This window comes from Homalodisca vitripennis, unplaced genomic scaffold, assembly GCF_021130785.1.
Source record: "Homalodisca vitripennis isolate AUS2020 unplaced genomic scaffold, UT_GWSS_2.1 ScUCBcl_764;HRSCAF=3440, whole genome shotgun sequence".
Classification (NCBI taxonomy): Eukaryota; Metazoa; Arthropoda; class Insecta; order Hemiptera; family Cicadellidae; genus Homalodisca; species Homalodisca vitripennis.
Window position 1 is genome coordinate 21,659 of NW_025776880.1, and position 11,053 is coordinate 32,711.

General features: G+C 29.8%; 1 long non-coding RNA gene across 1 annotated transcript; it reads left to right on the top strand.

Moving 5' to 3' along the window:
• The first annotated feature begins 806 nt into the window (after positions 1–806).
• On the top strand, positions 807–3,006 carry LOC124370976. The gene is made up of 2 exons (XR_006923225.1): positions 807–870; positions 2,893–3,006. It is a non-coding gene; the product is annotated as an uncharacterized LOC124370976 (long non-coding RNA).
• Positions 3,007–11,053: the final 8,047 nt, after the last annotated feature.

Below are 11,053 nucleotides of genomic sequence, written 5' to 3' on the forward strand. Positions count from 1 at the left end.
CACACTATTTAGATACTCAATCAAGTATGTCATGTATAGTGCAGTTCTTTATAGTTTTAAAAATTTGTATTCAGAATTATTTTCAGAGAACTTTATCATAATTATCTTATAATAATATAGTTCTATTTTAGCAGCCAGATGCATTCCAAAATAACGGCAGCAGAGACACAACCTATGCTAAGACCATGTTAAAAGAATTGCTGAGATTTGACGTTCATCATCGGACTGAACAGGACTTACGGGAACATGTCTCTCGACATTCGCTGTTTGGTTAGAAAGGTTATTGTCATCTCACAACTGTTATCACTATAATTGGCCTATTTTATTATTAAAGGGACAGGTTCGTCATTTACAATCCAATTTTCATGCTTTCAAAGATTTTTGGCTCTTTGCTTACAAAATTGAGTTCAATTATACACAGGAATATACAGGATTTAACATTATTATTTTTTGTAGTAATTAAGTTTGTTTCCATTATAAAGTCCAAACAAGCCAAGAATTTATTATTATGAACTGTTGCATTTATAGGATATTAATATATATTGATATTAGAACTTAATATTCTCATTCATGCAAATCTAAAAGGTATATAAGTACAAACATTACAAGTATCTAAAGCTTCAAGATAGCTTCATACGCTGGTTTTAAACAACTAGCTTAAATCACGGTCAAATATAGTGTACTGGTAGTTATATAACGTTTAATTACGTAAAAATAAAGAGATTTTATTTATCTTACATTGCGTATGCTTTGCCCAATATATGTATTTTTTACAAGAGGTACTTATCTTGCAGGCAGTTTTTATTGCTGGTGGAGAAAAGTTCTCTTTGCAAAAATTTGGAGGAACAACGAGCAGTACTTACTCTACAGGTAGTTGTCGTAAAAATCGTATTGTATTGTCTTGTCTTAAGTTAAATCAATAATTTTATTTAATATTTCATCTGTAAATTATTATAATTTATCAGCTTGCTTCATAATGATTATCTTTTCAAATTTAAATTATATCAAATTATTAAACTTTTGTTATATTTTTATATTGAGTAGTTAAATTTTTTAGAATTTGGAAGGCTACTTTATTCATTTTAGTACGTTACTTTCAAAACTTTTTATTTTAATAATTCTGAAAACAATGCATGGGTGTTTGAAATTGCACGATGGTTTTGAGCTATCATGTACGCATAAATATATGTTTAAAAGTATTTTGTCAAGACTCTTTAATCATCAGTTTGGACCAATTTCCAATTTTGTTCTATTTATTGAACTGTTTTCTGGATTTACTTACAGTTTTATGATTATGAGAAAAGTAAAAGTCAAGAGATAAACATTTCAAACTATTTTGTGTGTACATATTTTAAATTAGAGCCTGATGACTGGTACACACAATGTTTGACAATGTGTAGAAAATGACGGATGCTATTGGTTTCCTGAGACTGGAAGTGACGTGTAGTGCATGAGCTACATAGTCTCTGTTTTACAATTAATTCTTATCTTTTAAATATCTTGATATTGTTTTTGTTGATTGTATACTTATTATCTAATGTTAGTTTCATTTGGATCTACTTGTAATATTTGTAAAATTGGTGTTGTACCGTTAAAGTAAATAAATAAATAAATTTTCCCATATGTGAAATAACACGCATGAATACAACCTCACGTGATGTAATATAACTCCGCTTTGTGTAGATATATTTTATTGCATAAAAATAATAATTGTTTTGTACTTGATGCTGTTTATTAACTCTGTGTAGTGGAGTTGATTGAAAGTACTTTGTAAACTATAAAGCAATTTTTTTATTCCCTTTATTGAAACAATCATTTATTCCAATCATTTATTTACATACAGTCCCCTGTTTTCCTGCATTGATGGTAATAATTTTTATGATATAATAACTTCCGCAATGTACCTCTCTTTAATCGTGCAGTTTATTAGACTTGTTCATGTCGTTCTAAAAACGACGTCTTGTATTATATGTGTAACATGATGATAATAGTATTAAGAAGTAGTTAATTATAAAAAATTAAAGGAATAACTAGTTTTCATTTTAAATTTTCTACAGAACTAAGCTTTGTTTTAGAGGTAAACAACTTTTTGTTATAAACAGAGATGTTTATTGTGGTTTTTAAATGATTTTAGTTACTCCAATTTTTTCAGGAAAGCATTGCGTTCTAAATATATTACAAAGCTAATTAACAAATTCATTGATGCAATGAGATTAAAGTAGGTATGCAATAATTATTACTGGTTGTCAAATATTCATAATAATGTGTCTGATTATGATGCGTTATTGTTATTTACTGTCAAACATGAGAATATAAATTGGATGTAATAAATTACTGCTTGTATAATGTACATAATAACTATATTTTTGTCTCATTATGAGAAGTCATTGTTACTCAGTGGTCTAGCAAGGTAATATATTGGCATATGCATTATTAATGATTTCACAGTGTACGTAAAAACCGCACATGTATAGTAAGCATTATCGGTACTAAGTGTAATTCAAACATGAGGTAATATACTCTTATACTGAGGTGTAATAAATGCTTTCACATAGTACGTGTGATGTAATTTTATGAAATATTTACGTCTAATATTCGAGTCAGTAGATACATGTTCAAAACATAAGATACATGAGGGATTTTAAATAAAAGTATGTCTTTAAAAATTCATTTTAATTGACTGTAGAATGAGTTTATTTCTATGAATATGTTATTTCCAATGTTACAAATAACAAACAAAGGGTAAACATGGTTAATTTTTCAATTGCCAAAGAAACAACATATAAATATAAAATATTTTTTTTCTTTTACTTATATGACCATACTTATTATTGCATTATTCATGTCATTTGGAGTCTGAACATTTACCATTGGTGAACAATCGGATTGCAGTGCACCTCACTGAAGAATCTAGTAGCTGTCATGAAGGACCTGTTGGCTTTGAGAAACACTGAAGTCGAGCAGCTATATAAAAATATGAACGATATGGAGGAAAGAATTAATTTGGAAAAAAATAAGGAACAAAACATCCTTAACACTTTGTCTGAGTCTGCAAGGTAGGTACTGCATCTTGGAATTAAGAAAGTGTTATTAACTATTGGTTGTGTGATAAATATAGTATATTATACTTAGCGTAATCAAACTAAAATTAATAAGCGCTCTTAATTTTTCACTAACGCAATGTTAATAATTCAACTGTGAAACTGTATAGAACTGTGAGCCGACCATCACGAATCGTTTTAAAAACTATATCAGAATTATGAACTCTTTTTTTACCTTTTTTTATTACAAAAATAAAATGTTGTTCCAATCACTGAATACAGTTAATAACCTTTTAAAAGTCGGCACACAGGTCTACATATTGAAAAAAACCTACTTTGTCGTAAATTAAAATTAACTAAACCGTATATTTGTACCAATTTTATACTATTTTGTAGTCAAATAACGGCTAAGGAAAATTAATAAGTTTTGCTTACCATGATGGTAGAGAACTAGACGTGCCATTGCCCGTGCACTGCTGGTTGCAGCTGAAATTTTGCAGGCGCGTGATGGACTCATCGCATTGTCACTTAGCCGTGGCAGTTATGTTTATTGTTACTGATGATATATTTTTTGCTGTTTAAGGTGATTTAGTTTAATTTTTGTGCACGTGAATATTAATCTACTATAACGGGTTTTGTAATATAAGAAGGTTTTTAATTGGACGATTGTAAACTGATAATGGATATGATTTGTTTTGAACATTTTACAGAAGACTGCCTTGAATTTTCTTAAACACTCTTTAATGAATTACACCCCAAAATCTTACAGAAACCGAAATAATATGCAGCCGAGACAAGAAAAGCATTAAAAATTCAGCGCACAGATCTTGATATAAAAATAGAACTATTTATATCGATTCCGATGTTTCATAAGAGCCTTTAAATAATTCCATACATGGCCAAATCGAAGAAATTCGTTATAGAGCTGTAAAACTCAATTTTTCGAAATTTTCAAAATGTGCATGTATTACCTAAACCATTGAAATGTTATTCTTTCACATCAAACTAAACGCCGTACAAAAATGGGTTTTTTATATCGGCGCTCCAACTTTGCGTTTATATTTTGTTGGGCTGAATTTCCCAGTATAAACAATACCTTATGGTTGAACTGGTAAGAAGTTTCAAAGTTGGGCTCCGTTTTTGTTCATAAGAATAGTACTTGATCATTTATGAGCACTGATCCACATCTACAATATAAGTTAATCTACTTCTACAACAGTATATGCTTACTGAAACTAGTTTCTTCTAGCAGCTACTAACCTCTAGGACCACTCAGCGTCTGGAAATTCCAGCTTATTTTTATGAATGTTATTTATAGTTATTTTACAGGTATTTTTAGTTTAAATTTTAGACACACTGTTAACATATTTTATAAAATAAAATTTTACAGCCTCTTGAATTACATTAAAATTAATCTGGGGATATCAGCAAATGCTGCAATAATTTATAAGCATTTCGAGTTAATCTTTATTGCGAGGTGAACGTGGCTTCTACTAATATGTGTGAAATATGCATTTTATATTACACCTAATATTGTCATAATCACTAACAATTAATTGTAAATTAATATTACAGTTTCTGACATAATAAATTAAGCTATACTTACATATAATATAAGTTAAAATTTATAATTTTAGTTATTTTTAAATTACTAATGCTTTAGCGACCGACACCCGAGAAGGCTGTGAGTTGGCCGTGGAGCAAAATAAGAATATAAACCAAATATAATAACATAGCTGGAAGATTGTTATATGTACAAGGATACTCAACAATTAGGAAATGATAGGGGATAGAAAAGAAGGTGACATGACCAATTAAGTTTTTTATAAGGGTAAAAAATAGATTAACTACAAGTGAAAGGATGCATACGGTACGTGTCTCTCAATTGAAATTATTCTATCAGTGTAGATTTTAAAACAATTATCTCCGTCTACATAAACTTAACGTATTAAAGAGAAGTAATGCTATGGAAGGCAACACTACTACTGCTTGACTATTTGTGAATCAATACGTGGTATAGAATTATAGGCCAGTCATTTGAAAATCGTAGAAAAACCAATCAAAACAAACACATAGCTCAGGTCCACACAATCAGAGCCAGTGATTGCACTCAGTTTGCCACCTCGTACCGCTTGGAGCGCTGCGCCGTGTTGTGTGGCTTTATTTCACGTTAAATGGAACCCGTAAAATAAATCTTGATATTTTCACCAAAAATTGTAATCGAGACTCTAGATGAAAACATGCAATACTAATATACTGTATAACACAATGTCATACATGTGCGTCGGTTGCCACTTTGTGACCGACGAAGGAAATGTATTACGTACGTATGACTGAGAAGATACAGAAAATTATCCAATGTTAACCTCAATTTGTATGTTAATGATTAATGATAGTTTCGCTTATTTAGCGTATAGTTTACTCGAATTTTTTGCGCATGTAGACACATACCCAGATACTGCACTGTATCACATATGCAACCACGCTATAAACATAAAGTAATTTTGTATTGCACAGTGGGATTTTTTGGAATAGGTGTTTTATATATATTTACTAATATAATTACGTATGAAGTAATCAAAATTTTGATAAAACTCACGTTAAAGCTTTTGATACACTAAACATTGGGAGATCTAGACAAAAAGATGACTCGGAAACACTATGTAGCGATAGTCAAGTCCATAGTACACACTTGTCCCGTCCAACATGGGACTACTAGCAATAACAGGACCCTCCCTACATATAGGACACACCTTTACCATTACACTTTTACACTACGAACCGACATAGCTAATAATACTGGTAATGTTATGTAGCGATAGTCAAGTCCATAACAAACACTGGTCCCGACCTAACATGGGACTACTAGCAATAACAGGACCCTCCCTACATATAGGACACACCTTTACCATTACACTTTTACACTACGAACCGACATAGGTGGTAATACTGGTAATGTTGTGTAGCGATAGTCAAGTCTATAACAAACACTGGTCCCGACCCAACATGGGACTACTAGCAATAACAGGACCCTCCCTACACATAGAACACACCTTTACCATTACACTTTTACACTACGAACCTACATAGGTGATACTACTGGTAATGTTGTGTAGCGATAGTCACGTCCATAACAAACACTGGTCCCGACCCAACATGGGACTAGTAGCAATAACAGGACCCCCCTACATATAAGACACACCTTTACCATTACACTTTTACACTACGAACCGACATAGGTGATACTACTGGTAATGTTGTGTAGCGATAGTCAAGTCCATAACAAATACTAGTCCCGAACCAACATGGGACTAGCAAGAATAACAGGACCCTCTACATGTAGGACACACGTTTATCATTTCACTTTTTACTCTGCGAGCCGAAATAGGTGATACTACTGGTAATGTTGTGTAGCGATAGTCAAGTCCATAACAAACACTGGTCCCGACCCAACATGGGACTAGCAAGAATAACAGGACCCTCTACATGTAGGACACACGTTTATCATTTCACTTTTACTCTGCGAGCCGAAATAGGTGATACTACTGGTAATGTTGTGTAGCGATAGTCAAGTCCATAACAAACACTGGTCCCGACCCAACATGGGACTAGCAAGAATAACAGGACCCTCTACATGTAGGACACACGTTTTATCATTTCACTTTTAATCTGCGAGCCGAAATAGGTGGTAATACTGGTAATGTTGTGCGCGGCACTTAACTACGGCAGTGCAGAGTGTGTGCTACGTATTTTATTGTCAATAAATTATACTTGGTTTTTATAGTTTTAGGATGACACCTGCAAAAAGTTCTGATTTAAATTTTTGAAACGTTACACGAAGTTAACTGCCTTATATTTTAGTAAAACATTAGGTTTTGTATTAAAAACTACTGGTAATCGTTTAGAACTATAACCAATTATATTAATCAACCAAAACACGCATGTAACATGCAATAGATTTTGGTGTAAGCTTTTTTTATACTACGCTATAATGAGTTCTGAATTCATAATTATAATTTTTAAGCTGCTTATAAACAACTATCGGCAGAAACTGACTAGAAAGTTATTATTATATTCAGTCTGCCATTATCTTAAGGGTTTATTTGCGTTAGTTATTATAAAGAATCATAAATTTCAATTTATGATGCTTATTTTTATAATTATTTGTCTAAAGCTTTCTTAGATAAAGATAAACAAATGTGGTAAGTTTTAATGGTGTTTGATGATTAGTTTTTAGGAAAGGTGTACCTAAAACAAGCCAATTTAACCTGGACGGTATAGGAACGTTGGACTACTCCTGAAAGTCCGGTTCAAATGTAGTTCTCATGTTCCTGGCAGTAATCCGCCTATATTGGACCAGGGAAGCGTTTCATGAATATCAATGTGAATTCAAATGGTTCAATGGTTTTTAATTTCCAAAGACATTTATAAACTCATTCGATATTTAAAAAGTTCTAAAATCTAATAAGATTTTTATTACATTTAAATTTATAGTTTAATTATTTCATGTATTCTGTTGTATTCGTTTTAAAAATTATCTATTTTATATATAATATTTTCTGAATTGTTTATTTTGTTTTAAACATTTTTATACAGTTTAGATCACCGAATCTTGCAATCTTTAAGTATTTTTTGTTATAGAATGGATATTTGTATATATATTATTTTTGGATATGAAATGTGTAACTAATCATTTTTTCGTTTCACATAAATACCACATTCATAGTTACTGAAGATTCATTATTAAAGAAAAAAATTAATTTTTTGGTGATTTATTTTGTTGAACCTATTTATTTAAATCTAGAAATTATATTTATATCAATCTTAAATCAACAGTTACTTAAATTATTTTTTACAAATTTCCTTTAAAACCTGGTATAGATAAACAATATTTTGAATTACTCAATATTTATTCCAATAGAAATGTAAGCAATTTAGTTTGGTTTTCAAATTCGTTTGACCTAAAGGAAAGTTTGGTGAGTCATATAATATTTCAAATGCATAGATTGTAGTTGAGTATGTATAGATCGACTTTCAAACCTATATTCTGCAAAATTACAATCAATTTCAATGCCTAAAGTTGTAAATTTTGAATTTATTTAATGCATTTATTTCGGTTCTAAAAAACCAAATAAATTCAAAATAATTTATTATACGGTACTTATATCATTAGTTATTTTAATATATTTTAATTTATAATTTATATTTAATATTCGTTAAAATCTTCCTTTATATAATAATATAGTTATCCTTTTTTATTTCATAAATCTATAGTATTTTATATTATAGTTTAAAAACCAATAAGAGTATCTTCATCAATATTTATTACAAACGTAATAGAATATAAACCACTCAATTACATAACGTAATTAGTTTTCTTCTTAAATCGGACATTCTAAAAATTAGGAAATTGTAGAATTATCAAAATTTAACTTAATCCATTTTATTATCGCTACTTAAATGGAAAATAAAAAAATTAAATAACACAAAGATTAATACCACTGTAATATCTACTAAAGTAATGACTGATGTTGTGGAGACTTTCTAGTGTATTGTTGAAGGCTTTCATTTTATCAAAGCCTCAATATAAATTCTTGTATATTAATGCCTTAAAAGTTATCAATTATTGTGGCGTGTTTAATATTGGCACTGCAGTATAATATAACATTAGCGATCTGTAAAAAACAATTATATAATGTTTCATAACATTAGTAATATTGCCTTAATGTAATTTAAAATTATTAATTAAAATTTGTAGGTAAACATGTAATTTATTTGCGTCCACACACAAAATGTGCCGTAGGTAATGGAAATGTCACGTACATTACGGACACAGTTAGTTACATTTTCAATTAATTGCACAAAGTGTTTCGGTGACGTTCTGCTGGTAAATTTCACATTTGTCCTGCAATACGTACAGTTTTGGTCACTGCTCATTGTGTGTAGTATACAAATAGTATTAGGGAAAAAGTATTATACATTTACAATAAAACTGCTCATTTTTAACATATTTCTCTTTTTTAAATTATAAATGTAACATTGTGTACAGGTTTGTAACCTGTACACAGTTTCTGTACTTTTTAACAGGTTTTATTGCTTATTAAAAGATTTCACTCCAATAGGACGGTATCTGATCTTACAGTCCCTGTACGTAATTTTATAGAACGAACTGATCTGAGAATTAAAATTTAAACATATGGGATATTATATTATTAAACGATATTAAACTTACAATAACACAAATAGTATAAAAAAATCTTACACAAACACTGTCCCTTTTTATACTATAGCATTTCCATAAAATACAGTTTTGACTTTGGACCACCGTTCACAACACTGCACTTTTAAATGATCGACGACATGAATTTTCCCAAAAGAGGATCACTATGACAGATAGTTTGTACGTCGAATCGCATTAGTAGTTGACTTTGAGTGACGAAACATTAGTATAACTGTACTAAAGTCTTATCCCTGGAATGATTTACACTTCTACATAAGTCGTTAACATTAAAAATATTTTTTGTGATCTGAAAATCAAACTTTGTAAATGAATATGTTTTTAAGACACTTATAAATTAGATTTTGAAAAGCTTGGCTTAGATTCACACTTTTCGTGTAGGTTTTTCTCAATTTTCATTGTTATTTATTCTAAATAAATTGGCAGTTTTGTTTTTAGAGATATCGCTTCTGAAAGTGTAGTGTATGGTAATTTCCAAAGTACATAATGGGCTATGATTTTGGAAAGCATTACTTAGTATACATAACTTTCAAAATGGTTTGTTTTATTATGCTAAAGAAATCGAAATGAAAAAATAACTGATCTTTTGTTATGGTCAGTGCTTAAAACATCATCAAAGACTTTTAATAAAAACACATTATCACACAAGCCCACAATCACATATATTTGAAGTATTATATTTTTTAATATTATGTAAATTTTTTTCATTTAATAATATTGAATCAAAGAATTGACGAGTATTATTGATTATTATAAGGTACTGTATCCAAGAAAGTAAAATGCCATTTTTATAGTACCCTTTATAGACTTATGGCTTATCATGTTTTTTCCTTCACTTGGTTATTCCCCACTGTATATTGAACTCGTCGAAAACTTTGCTTAACCGGCCAAAATTAATCATTTAATGTATCTTTCTTAAAATTACAAATTTATTTCTCATTGACTACAAAATACAATAGATTTTTAACATATGGAAACTGGTTTATTATTCACTGAAAAATAAACTTTGTATTGTAAAAATCTTTTGTATAGCACTCGGGGAGCTACAAAAAGATGGTTTTGCTTTATCACTTAAATAGTCTTCTTATATTGTAATGTATACAGTATGTTTGTTAATGTTAGTAAATACAGTTCTTAATGTTTTCTATCCGCATTGAAATCTAAAACTTGGTAAGTAAAACAAATTCGTTACAAATGTGGAAATATAACTTTTAAGAGATTTCATCCTTGTTTATTGTGTGTGAACGAAATTTGAATAGCGTGAAAGAGGGGTTTGAAATAATAAAACAGTACTACTTACAGTCAAGAAAATCTAACAAACATCACTTATTATATGTAAATTTCTACCACGGGTTATATACAGAGATTGAATCTCCCTTCTCTCTCAGCCAGAATATCTCCCCGGACTGGACTATTGTGGCCCTAAAACAGAAAAATAATAAAAATACTATAGCACAATATTACTTGCCAATAGAAAGTTTGAATGGGATAATTCAGTGGGTATATATATATATATATATATATATATATATATATATATATATATAATATAGGCTATAAAATGAAAGTTACTTACAAGAAGTCAGTGTTGGAATAAACTTAATTTGTGTTTATTATTTGCATGCCTTTAATCTTGAAATAGTTTTAAGTACGTTATACGGTTCTAATAAACCTGCTGCCGTTACCGTACACGTTTATGGATATATGCCATTGCTATAGACAAATCCTAATACAAAATAGTAACAATAACATACGAACATAAGGATTTGTTTTT